The sequence below is a fragment of the Pelodiscus sinensis genome, chromosome 4, assembly GCF_052426305.1.
Source record: "Pelodiscus sinensis isolate ZL-2025 chromosome 4, ASM5242630v1, whole genome shotgun sequence".
Classification (NCBI taxonomy): domain Eukaryota; kingdom Metazoa; phylum Chordata; order Testudines; family Trionychidae; genus Pelodiscus; species Pelodiscus sinensis.
Window position 1 is genome coordinate 96,715,029 of NC_143055.1, and position 12,776 is coordinate 96,727,804.

The window sequence follows — 12,776 nt, forward strand, 5'->3', positions numbered from 1 at the left end:
ACGTTTATATTCCTCTGTATAGTACACATTGAATGTCACTACAATATTTATATTCCAATGGAATTATTTTGTAATTGTATAGTAAAAATTAAAAAGTAAGCTTTTCACTAATAATGTGCAAACAAGTATTTTAGATGAGGTGAAACCTGGGGGTATGCAAGACAAACCAGACTCCTGGTAGGGATACATACAGTAGTCTGGAAAGTTTGAGGGCCACTGTAGAGATTTAATCCTTCAAACATGTATACATATGAGTAGCTCAGAAGAAAGTCAAATGAACCAATGGACATGGAGAAAAAAAAAACAGCATTACCCCTTTCTCTTTTACAAAGGATCCCAGGAAATCAGTTTTGAGAACTTTTGAGGAGGTGGAAGTCTTCACTGATGCTATCCGTTCTGTATTCACTCTATAAAAGTGTCAAAAGGCTGTCAAAATCTGGTGACAGTTAAGAGCCTTATGTCCCTGAGTACCTTAATACAATGAGTATAATCTTCCTTTGGGCCAGACTGAAATAATTTACCCTGTGGAATATCAGTAAAACACCATGCAACATGAGCAAGAGTATCACAATCTGTCCCTATTTAGGGATGGAAGTTGTAAATATATTTTTGTATTAAGAGTTATATTTCCTTTACCTTGCTCCCATACTTTTACTACTTTTCAAAAGAAATTTAATTTTAAGAATGACATCTTTGTTGGTGATGAATTTGCAATGTGAACTGGCCCCATTTCAGACTTTTTGTAGAAAGAGGCAAACATTATGTTTATTTTTAACTTATTAATATATTTACGATGCTGACTTCTAATAACATTTGTACACCATGGAAATCAGTGCCTAGATACAATATCATGAAAACTAAATCAGATTGGAAGAAAAAGAAACAACCTAGTAGAAAAAGGAATAGAATTTAGTCATGTAAAATACAAAAATGAAAATTTTGCCCAGGCTGTCAAAGGGCTAGATTGACATGCTCTTATTAATGCACAATCAGTTCCAATGCTGAATCTGGCAATTTTGCAAGAAAGAACGGTGTTTTAGTGGAAAGCATAGGAAAGGCAAAATACAACAAGGTACAGGAGGCAGCTACATCAGCTTTAAGAATCTGAGGGGCTGTGTCTACACTGGCCTCCCTTTCGGAAAAGGGATGCTAATGTAGCACTTTGGAATAGGCAAATCTACGGGGGATTTAAATATCCCCCGCGGTATTTGCATTAACATGGCTGCCGCTTTTTTCCGGCTTGGAGATAAGCCGGAGAAAAGCGCCAGTCTAGATGCGATTCTCCGGAAAATAAAGCCTTTTTCGGAGGATCTCTTATTCCTGCTTTCAAGGAAGGAATTTCAAGAGAAATAGTTTATTTCAAAATAAGGAGCGTCTACATAGCACCTATTTTGAAATAGAGCTCTCATCCTCTGACTTCCCTTATTCCTCATACAATAAGGATTATAGGAGTCAGAGTAAGAAGTCCTCCAGCTTGGCAGTATTTTGACACTATTTCAAAATAACTGCCTGCTGTGTAGACATGGACTAAGTTATTTTGGTATAGCACTAGTTATTTCAAAATAGTTTTACAGTGTAGATGTACCCTGAGAGAAAATGGATAAGGAGAAAAGAATCATATTAAAAAACAGACAGGAAAGAGAGGTTCCTAATGTTCAATGAAAAATCTTTGGATCTTTGGTGCAAAGGAAATAGCCATGGGCCCTTTTCATATAAAATAGCATATTCTGTTTCCTAATCTTTCTGCTTCCTCTTTTCCTAGCTAAAATTAACGGTATTTCTCTGTAAAACACTCCTCTGTATAGTTTTTTACTTTAAAAATAAAACAGCTTTTGGTTGATTCTTTGAGGGTTGGGAATGTATAAAAAGATGTCAGCTAACAGTCTGAGACTTCGTGGGGAAGGTGAAGTTGTAATTGTACAAATTTAAGTCATAGGGGGTGATCTCCACCCCCTGGGGTTTATTGGCAAGTACAGCTGTACAGTGCAATAGCAATAGTGGAGAGAGAGAAACCCCTTCACAGACATACAGCTCCAACACAGAAAAACACCTTTATGACAACCTCACTTTTGTTTCACCCTGCCTGCTATCCAAAATAAATATTATCCATTTGGTTTTTGTAGAAAGTGAGGCTAAACTTGTTCTTTGTGGTGCAGCACAGAAAGAATTCCAGAGGCTGAGAGAGAGGATATTTGCTGGTGGTTTATCTAGTCAAACCCCCTACCAATAGCATATTACTTACCAGATATTTTACAATGGTGCAGCTACATAAATTGAACAATTTGTGAACAACATTCTTTGTTCCTCTTGCCATGAGTGATTCATTAGAGGCTAGGCCTATCAGAATTAGAATTAGAATGTTTTTTTTTGCAGCTAGCCTTCTAAACAAGACAATTTTGATCAGTAACATGCTTGTGTCAATGAATAATATTCTGAATTTTATTAAATAGCTGATATTTTTCCATGTTCTTTGTATGACTCAGGAGAGGAAGACAGAGAAAAATAAGTGAATTGAGATTATGAGAGCAGAAAAGTACTTTATTGGCACATATTTTCTGTAAAGAGAGAGAAAGATAGAAAGAGAGAGAGAAAATGGAGAGCATTATATTTACCTTGTTTGCTTCAAAGACCTTTTCAGACCACACTTCAAAGAGAATCCTCTGAATTGTCATTCATGCTTAAATTCGACACTTTACGCTTAGGGTTAAACAAAGACATTAATTATCGTACCCATTACAAAGATAGCTTCCCCAATTATCACCTCTAATATCATTTGGTCACAGACATTTACCTTCCCACACCCATCCCCCTTCTTTTCTGAAATTTGATTTGTCCTTTTCACATATGTTCATTTTTTAAAATTGTATCCTTTGGTATATATAGTTGTGACAATTTTCTTCCACTATTTGATCTGAGGAAGTGGGTCTGGCCCACGAAAGCTCATCACCTAATAAACCATCTTGTTAGTCTTTAAATTGCTACATAGTCCTGTTTTTTGTTCCAGCTACACCAGACTAACACGGCTACATTTCTATCTCTATTGAAAGATCTGTGATACTTGATGACCCTTAAAAGAAAATGTATTCCTGCTAATGAATGTGAGATCTAAAGTGAGACGTGATGCTAAAACAATGTGACTATTACAAACTTAATGTGTGGGGAGTCTTTTGCCGCTTAGCTAGATGAAAAAAAGGTATTTCTCCTTTCAAGACTTCTTTGCAACACGAGATAGGAGGGAATCTTAGAAAGAACAATGTAGTTAGGGGCAAATCAAGATCACTGCATAGCTCTGGCTGCCGACTGGAAGAGTGGGAGGGTTATTGATATCCCATGAAGCCATGGAGAGGCCTTATTTACCAGGATCAAGCTGTAAGAACCTATTCACTCCCTGATGAGTTTGGAATAGGATAGAGTTTCCTTTTGTGGTCACCACACTCGTTACCTGTTTTCCATGTATCACTGGGAAGGAATTTTTCCCTCACTTGGTCAAGGTCAAATAGTTTTTTTGTTTTTTTGATTCCCCACAACTGCTTTGGACCTGTTAAGGTGCAATATGAGGAACTGATAAAACCAAGTATGAATGAAGTTGTTGCCTAACTAAATCACATCAGTGGCCACCAGTCTTTCTGTTGCCATGTATGGAAAATAGAAAGAGTCTTTTAGCATCTGCAGCTACAAAAAGGCTTGTCTATAAAACTGTCTATAAACAGAAGCAGTATTTGTTGAACTTAAATGGGTGTAAACTGATGCAACTTCCATGAACGCTTCGATGACCATTTAGAAGTGGTTGTGTTCCCATAGCCAATCTAATTTGTCAGGTTTAAATGAATGTAAGTGCCCACACCAGATGTTCTACTGATTAACTAAAGCAGGATGAAACTATACTGTTAATTATATTGTTGCAACTTTGTGTGTATATACCAGGCCTCAGAATTGACTTCCCTATATCATCATCAAGCACCAGAAACTTCAGATGAGCAGGTAAAGCAAAACTAAACTGAAACTCTATTTTAAAGGTATTCTTCAAGCCTATAGGAAGGGTTTTAAATGCATTCTGAAAAAAGGGGACATTTTTAATCAACAAATCAGAAATCAAGAAGTCTTTACAAGGAGAGCCTTATTTTTATATAAAACATTTCCCCTCCCCTCCATAATCCTGATTATGGATCTGTTGCCACAGACTGACATAAATTTAATGTGCACTTATCACTGTATTTACAAACTCAGAAACAATGGGATTTGCTGACGGATTGAATTATCATCACGTAATCTGGCACTCCTAGTTATGCTCCAGGAAATACTGCAAAACAGAAAGTATTTTCTAAAGCACTATGGAAATTTTAATGAAAGAGCCAAAGAATTATTATAAACATCACATTTTATAAAATATAATGAACTGTTCAACGTTCATTTTTAAATATGTCCTATTTCCTCATAAACTCCATTCAGTGTTACTTGTCTGCTCCTGCTGATACAAACTAGCATTGGTATTTTTCCTAGCAGTTACCTTTGTGGAGCATGGTATCATGTCGCATTAAGGAAACCAGGTTCTTAGTAAACTTTTTCTCAGTTGCTATGCTTCATATTAAAATGTATATAAAAAGAAAATTAAATACTATTTCTTGGTTCCCACGTCCAATGATGATATTTGAATGTTTTGGTACAATTCCTTAAGAAACTGATTCTCTCCAGAGACCTACTGATGTGCTCTCACTAACAGTTCTTAGATCTAAGGGGTGAAGGCATTTTCAACAGTTGGCCTTCAGATCTTGATTGCACTTCCCAAATTGGGATGACTGAGCCCCACAAGTTGAGTTGCAGGACACAGTTTTAACACCTAACTTTTTCAATCATGCTTTTGCCTGAACAAATAAAGGTATATTATATGTACAACACAACTTAAATTGTTTAATACTTAATACATGTTACATACGATAAAGTTGATAAAAGCATGATTGAATGCAATGCAATCAATCATTATCTTCAATATATAACATCTTTCAAAGTTATAAAATAAAAATAGGAATTTATAATGAAATTGCTCCCCAATCTTTTACTGACAATTATTGGCATTTATATTGTTGTATTTCATATTATATATATATGAAATGTAGTTCCTGCTTCAAAAAGCTTATAATCAACAATCAGATACAAAAAAACCAACCAATCAAAACACTTGTCTTCCTTTCCAGCCTAGTGCTGTTATAAAACAGATGTAAACTGAAGACATAATTGTTCCTTGTGCTTTTTTTCTTTCATGTAATATTATTGCTTCCCAAGTGGAAAAATAATAAAACGTCTCACAGAAAAAAAAAAGCATCCCAGCAATATATTGGTGCAGCAGTGCTTAGTTATTAAAACAAATGGAAATACTCCTTGGAAAATGAATTACTAACATACAGTCTGAGCCCTGACTATTGTTTGAAAGATGCAGAAGCCGTTGCTTAACAAATGATTTCCCCCCAAAGATGTGGTGTGTCTACCAGGTCACAATATTAAATAACAGTATGGTTGAGACTCTTATTAAAGTTTAAAAAGAAGCATTGGATACTCTTAAATACTAGTCTTTTGTTTGGGTTATATGCCTTATTTCTTCTTGTAAATGTCTCCTGGAAAAATCATTGCAGAGTAAGAAGTAATTTACATCTGACTTTTCTGATCCTACAATACTGGGTCTAGTACGGTGGTCCAATCTTTAAATAGTATTACACTGAATGATTGAACCATTTCCCTTTCTACTTATTTTATTAAGTTCAAGACATTCTTAAACAGCTGCTTTTGTCCATTTCTGTTGCCAGGATATACACCAACCCGCGCCCATGCTTAGCCAACAGATACAAATAACCTACTGCTGGGATTTTTCTCCATTCACAAAGCAACTCAACTCCAACAGAGGAATTCAGAGTATGAATACACAGGCCTGTTTAAGTGAGGGGTGCAAAATAACCATTACAAGGCCAGTAGTATCACTTAGAATATTTAGGACAACCAATTTTAAAAAAATGGAATTGCAAAATCATCACACTTGAACTATCAAACATATTCCCCTATGCTTTCAAAATACAGTTTTAAATTGCTCTTCTATGACAACAGCTCTGTCAACACCAACAAAGTGAATCTTTCATTTCCAATGGGGAAGAATAATTTCTATTTCTGCAAGTGTTATGAGTTTAAACGCCTTTTTCATTAATTGTATTAATCTATAAATAAAAGTTAATCTGCTTTTGCATAAAGCTAACCATAATGATAAACTATTCGCTAACACTCTCCTTTGACACCCCTTTGGTATAAACACATTCACCTACTACACTAAGCTGTGAAATACAGTCTGTCACTTAAAAATCACAGAATTATTTTTAGGGTGTATTCATGCAGGAAAACTCATATGTAAAAAAGTTTGTTCAGGGTCAGAGCTATCATATAAGAATCAAGGATCCACTCACATTTACTCTTTTGTATAACTCCTTCACTTCAAGGTTCCTCATGTCATGCACATCTCAACCTAAAATGTTAAGGCTCCCCTTCTCTACCAAAGGCTACTCTGGTTTTGAATATACTCGACTATATTCTTACATCCAGTGAGCAGTCTTTTGGGGGAAGAGGTATAAATTTCTCAGTACTCATAGAAAACACTATGATCTTGGGCTCAGCCCTCCTCCCATTGAAATTAATGCAATTTTTGCTACTGACTTCAATAAGCTCAGGAATAGGCAGTTAATATTTTAGGGTCAGATCATGTTTAAGTGCTCGATACAAGTGTGATGGAAGATAGGGCTGCTTCCTCCTCCCTTTTACATGGCCCATGTAAGGGCCAGGCAGAACAGTATTCCCTTCATTCAGGGGTACACAGGGACCATTAGGTCGTTTCCAGAGTGTATGTACCCAGAAGGGAAGGCAGGAGGGAAGAGACACGGTGCAGTATGTCTCTGATCCAACCACAAGCAGGCTGATGCTGTACAAACGGCTGTAGTAGCACATGTGTTGCCTGAAATACAATACCTTTTGGTACACTCTGGTGCAAAGCAGTTAACACAAGGGGGCTGTGTCTATACTGCACCCCTTTTCCGGAAAAGGGATGCAGATTAGACCAGTCGGCATTTGCATTTACATGGCTGCCACTTTTTTCTGGCTTGGGGATAAGCCGGAGAAAAGCGCCAGTCTAGACGCGATTCTCCGGAAAATAAGCCCTTTTCTGGAGGATTTCTTATTGAAAGTAAGAATAAAAAATCCTCCAGAAAAGGGCTTATTTTCTGGAGAATCGCGTCTAGACTGGCGCTTTTCTCCGGCTTATCCCCAAGCCAGAAAAAAGCGGCAGCCATGTAAATGCAAATGCCGCGGGGGATATTTAAATCCCCTGCGGATTTGCAATTCCGACTGGTCTAATCTGCATCCCTTTTCCGGAAAAGGGGTGCAGTGTAGACACAGCCCTGTAGAAGAGTTTGCTGTCTGGATGTTTTACCCCCAGAAACAATAGACAGCTTGGTAGCTTTCCCTGTTCCTATGTTGAAGCTGCCTGGTGGTTTAATTTTCACTCTTATTAACATTGTAGGTCCAGACTTTTTATTGATTCGCTTGTACTGTTTGGTATCAGTTTTCTGTTTGATGACACAATAAAAGTCATATAATTAGGTAACAACAACTTAATGCACTAACTAATTGCTAGTAAAACCACAAGAAATTTGCATGACAGATTTATTGCTGAGGCTTTACTAGTGTTTGCTTTCACTCCCCCTACTTACATTTTGATGCATAGGAACACAATAGAGGTGAAATCCTTATTGCATTGAAATTAATGATAAAACTTTAATTGACTTGAAGGACACCAGGACTGCACTCCAGCTTTTAGGTTCTGATGTGAAAGCTTTACTACAATATTTTCCAGTACACATGGAATTTATATTTTATATAGAATATAAATCAGATGTTTTATACACACACACACACAAGAAGATTTGCCCAGCACTGCTCACGACCTTACTCAAATAAGTTTTGTAGTTTTGCTTTTCTTCATTTAAATAATTGTTCTGGGGTGGGGCTGGGGGTGAGGGATTCAATATCCAGGCTACCTCAGGAAGAAAGGTCAATCCCAGCCCTCTATCACTGCAGTAGCTTGAAGCCAGGTGAGAAGCGTCTGTCCATAGCTTCTGCAGCTACAGTGGGCACAGCCAGGGGATGGGTGCATGTCCCCCAGCGTGGGAATGGACAAACACATAGGCAGAGAGACAACAGACAAACTCTCTGAAATATATAGTAGATATCTGCCCCTTTCTCCTCTCCTACCCTCTATAGGCACAATGGGGTTATAGCTGCCCTGGTCCCCATCTTTGGCCTTTGCTGCTCCCTGTGGTTATTCTACAGTAAAACCAGACCCTTCCCTTTCCTTTTTATGAGAAACAATAGAATTCCAGGCACATTTCATTATTCTGGCACAACCAAACCCTTGCTTTGGTTTAAGTGATAGTAAGAGGAAGCTGGATGTCAAATTTGGTCCTAGCTCTTACCGTTTAGGAGGACTTCTTGAACAGACTCACAGATGGTCAGACAGACATACATTTCTAAAATAAATAGTAAGATATACAGCAAATTATATACATGGACACACACACAAATATATACTATGTTTTTGTGTTGAATTTGTACATGTATTTATAACAACAAAGCTACATAAAGAACATTTACGTTGCAAAGAAGCACTCAGAAGTTAGCAAATGCAAGAATTAAGTTTGCCTTTACAATTTTTATTCACTTCCTTTTTCACAGGCATTAAGATATATTCTTTAATTAAAGATCATAAACAATTTCTCCCCAAGATCATCAGCTGACTCAGTGCTCGTACAGCAATGCTTTATTAATGAGCAGATTTTCAATATTTCATTGTGTTCTCATTGCTCCCTCTGTATCTTATTTACCACATATTATACAAACTCTGGTTGGAAGGCACAATTATTTTTTCCTGCATATAATTTTCTATAGTATCAGGCTACAACTACACTACAAGTTTTTGCGGCCGAAAATATGCTAATGAGGGACTCATTAGCATAAGTCATGATATCATTTGCATATTTTCTGCAGATCCTTTTTTTTTTGCTAGGGGTTTTTATGCAAAAACAAGGAGTGTGGATGTTTCCTTTTTGCTCAATACCCCTTTTTTTGCGCAAGATCCTTATGCCTCAAAAAAGGAGGTATACCAATATACCCTATTATTTGCATGACCTATAAGTAATGTATATTATATGCATGCAGCATAGGTCTACCTACAGGACAATATAGATGTTTGTGAGTAGGATGAAGAAATACTAGATCTGCACAAGAAATAGAAATGTTTGAACACTTCTACATTCTTCTTTTCCCTTCAGACCCTCCTTATGCCTCTTACCACTTCTTAAACCCCTCTATTTCTTAAACTAGTCCACATGTTGACTTATGATATTTCTATGAGACTCTCCCACTGCCCCTTTTTAAACCATTAGGATTCTGGACTGGCGCCATGTGTACCAAATTAAAATGTATTTTGTTTGCTCATTCGTTTGTCAACAGAAACATGACAAGTCACAGACGTCCAAACAGTGTAACTCCCTATATACAGTTGGGAGGAGGGAAGGATTGTAAAGGGGAGAGACTTTTTAGTAAACATCACACAGGTTAACTTAAAATGCTGTGAGAGAGAAGACTGTAATTATCTTTTTGTAAGTACAACATCCTGAAGACTTTCAAAACTTAATTTTCTCTTTACACAGAAATGTTGGCCCAAACTGCTTAAAATGTTGTGAAATATTTTACAGGCCAAATGCAGAAACTAATATTTTTAAAGGGGAATTTAAAAAACAAAAACATAAATCTAATATGCATTTAAAATCTCAGTGGGAACTTTTTTTGTTTTCTATAAATACTTCAGTGTAGTTTTGAAAATAGAAACCCAACATCATTGTTGTAAGACATGAGATTCCAAAAGTGAAATTGAGCATACGACAAATGGGACCTTACTAGTGAGCATGTTTCCTGCTTATGCACAGAGCGGGGCACAGAGTAAGTGTAAACTAAATAATATATAGTAAGTTACATTTTTTTAATTTTCTCCATTTTAGTAGTCTAATATAATCTGTACTAGTCAGGATTTATATGGGCATGAGAAGTAATTGTGTGACTATTGACAAATGAACACAGTCAGTGAGTATCCCTGTTTAGCCTGCCTTTTATTAACCTTCCACATACTTGAGGGCTCTGTCTTTTTTACACTTTGGCAACACTTGTACAGTTTGTCATACCATTAAATTCCATTAAATTGTACATTACATGTGTCTGTGTGTGGGTGAGATTTCTACATTTAGCAGGCTGGATTTTCTTCAGTGGGAATTAAGGACATCTAGGTCCATTTTCCCTACCATTAAAGTCAACAGCAAATCTTCCACGTATGTAAATTGGAGCAGGACAGGGAGTTAACAGCACTCAGTACCTTCCAGAAGTTGAGTATAAAAGTACAGTATCTCTAGCCACCCTGTGGATTTAATTCACTATAATCTATTCCAGTTCTAGGTTATCAGATATTCAGTATCCTGGGTTTGCAAGTTTTCAGCACTAACGGACACGATGGAGCCTGGAGAATTTGAACATAATGTATCGTCCCAAAAATCTAATATAGTGCAGATGCTCATAACTGGTAACATATTCACTGATAATCAATTTCTAGGCTTCCACTGAGCAAAAATCCTTAAATTTGATCTAGACATTTATTTCTGGCAATTGGGCATAGAAAATAAATCCAGTGCTCAAATTTTACCTCCTTACCAACATGTGGTCATTTATATTGAATTTCATTATTGTGAGCATCCTTTTGTGTATATTAAAGGGCTAACACTTTCAGCCTCCCTTTGAGTTAAGTGAGATCATCTCACATCACCAATTGGCTGTCATTGAGTAACAAAACTATATATCACTATTTCAGGGGGCTATCAAAGAGATGCATTTGCTCCTTAGCAGTTGTAGGCTGATTTTGGGGCTAATATTAAAGAATTAGTGGCAAAACATTAGTATCAGTAAAGTGACCTCAATCCACTCGTTGCCTTAGTATTTTATAGTCTTATGAAATGATTTTCTTCCAGGTTTGCCATATATTGGAAAATCATAAGCAGTATTGTTTGCTGAACATCTGATCATTTATACATCTTAGTTAGATGGTTAAAAGTTCTTTGTTTTTCATAAGTCTCTTTTTGATTCATATAATAAAACTAAATGATATCATCACATAAAAAGTGAGCGCTCCAAAAAAGCAAATTTGTGTGCTTTGGCACTAACCTCGCACTTGGGAAATGAGGGTTCAATTCCATGTTCTTCCATTTAGTGTTGTTGTGCGGCAGCTCTCCATCTGTAACAGTGGAAGTGCTCTTCACCTGACCCCACAGGGGTGATGTGAGGGCACACATAATAAAGATGGCTGTGCACTCAGACACTGTGCCAGTGAGGGTCTTATATAAACAAATTGGTCAGCTTTGATAATTATGTCTGCCTGATTATAACTGCTATGAATAATAGCATATTAAAAGTTAGACACTAGAGCTCTGAAAATAATTGATTTTTCAATTATTCATTAAAACTGGAAAAATAATTTAAAAAATGCCTTTTGGGTTGATTAAACACTATTTTGTATTTAATTTTAGGGTGAACACTTTTTAAAAAATTCAAATCAGATCTGTGAGAGGGAGCACAGAGGTCAGGCAGCCTACAGGTTAAAAGACCCACCTTCTAGTTCCTTACCTCTCTAGGGCCTGGCCTACACTGGTACCTTAGTCTGAAATTAGCCCCCCAGGTTGATTTTCTAAGTGATGCGTCCACACTACCAAGCCCATTATTCTAGAATAAAGGGCCACGGAATTCAAACTCTGCAGTCCTGCTTTTCACGAGTATTATGTGATGGTTCTTTCAGTATATTTTTAGATTCAGGGATGCAGGACAAACCTATGAGAGAGCTCTAAACTCAGCCACTTTCTATTTTATTGAAAGCTCGCGCAATTACAATAACCAAAGAACTTTGCAAGTAAAAGAGTCAATACAATTCCCATAAGCAATGCAAGACAGATCAACACAGCACAGATAACTGCACAAGCCCTCAGTCATGATTCATTGTATGCTAACTTATTATTGTGCAATATAAATTTTATTCACTATAGATTTTAATGAAGGTTATCTTAATATACAAATAATGCAAAGCAGTTAATGCAAAACTAGCTATACTATGATATTAAAATCTAATGCACTTACAGTTCACCCTTGATCCCCAACAATCCCCGGACAGGAGGTCGTGGTCTCATTCCTTCCCGCTGAGATGTCCTAGACTATGTGATGTGGATGAACAAGCCCCAAACTTCTAATTATGTGAACAGAGTTTGCGGGTCCATTCTGTTCCTCCCTCCCAAAGCGCATGCTTGCAGAAGCATACTTTATACAAGGCGCGACTCGGTTGCTCCACACCTTGTTGCCACATGGTGTTCCAGCCATACGCACTCCTCTATTCCAATACTTTTGGATACGCTACTCGCTTTACTTAATATTATTTATATAATCTTTAATTTACGCCATTATCCTAAATTGGTTAATCCTTTTGTGGTTAGCACTTTCGTAAAATGCAGGATATGCCCGTTGTGTCACCCCCTATTTCTATAAGCCATGTCATAATAATTCTGTAAATGCTGATCATGCCTATTTTTAATGGTATAAACTTTAATGATTTCAGCAGTTAAAGCAACTTATAAGTAGGCCCTGCCCAATGACCAAGGGCATGA

General features: G+C 36.9%; 1 long non-coding RNA gene across 1 annotated transcript; it reads right to left on the reverse strand.

The window, feature by feature from the left end:
• Positions 1 to 2,615: 2,615 nt before the first annotated feature.
• LOC142829416 (uncharacterized) lies at positions 2,616 to 12,454 on the reverse strand. Its single transcript, XR_012903816.2, has 3 exons — positions 12,256 to 12,454; positions 8,502 to 8,555; positions 2,616 to 2,697 (listed from the first exon to the last, which is right to left on the reverse strand). It is a non-coding gene; the product is annotated as an uncharacterized LOC142829416 (long non-coding RNA).
• Between the last annotated feature and the right edge of the window lie 322 nt (positions 12,455 to 12,776).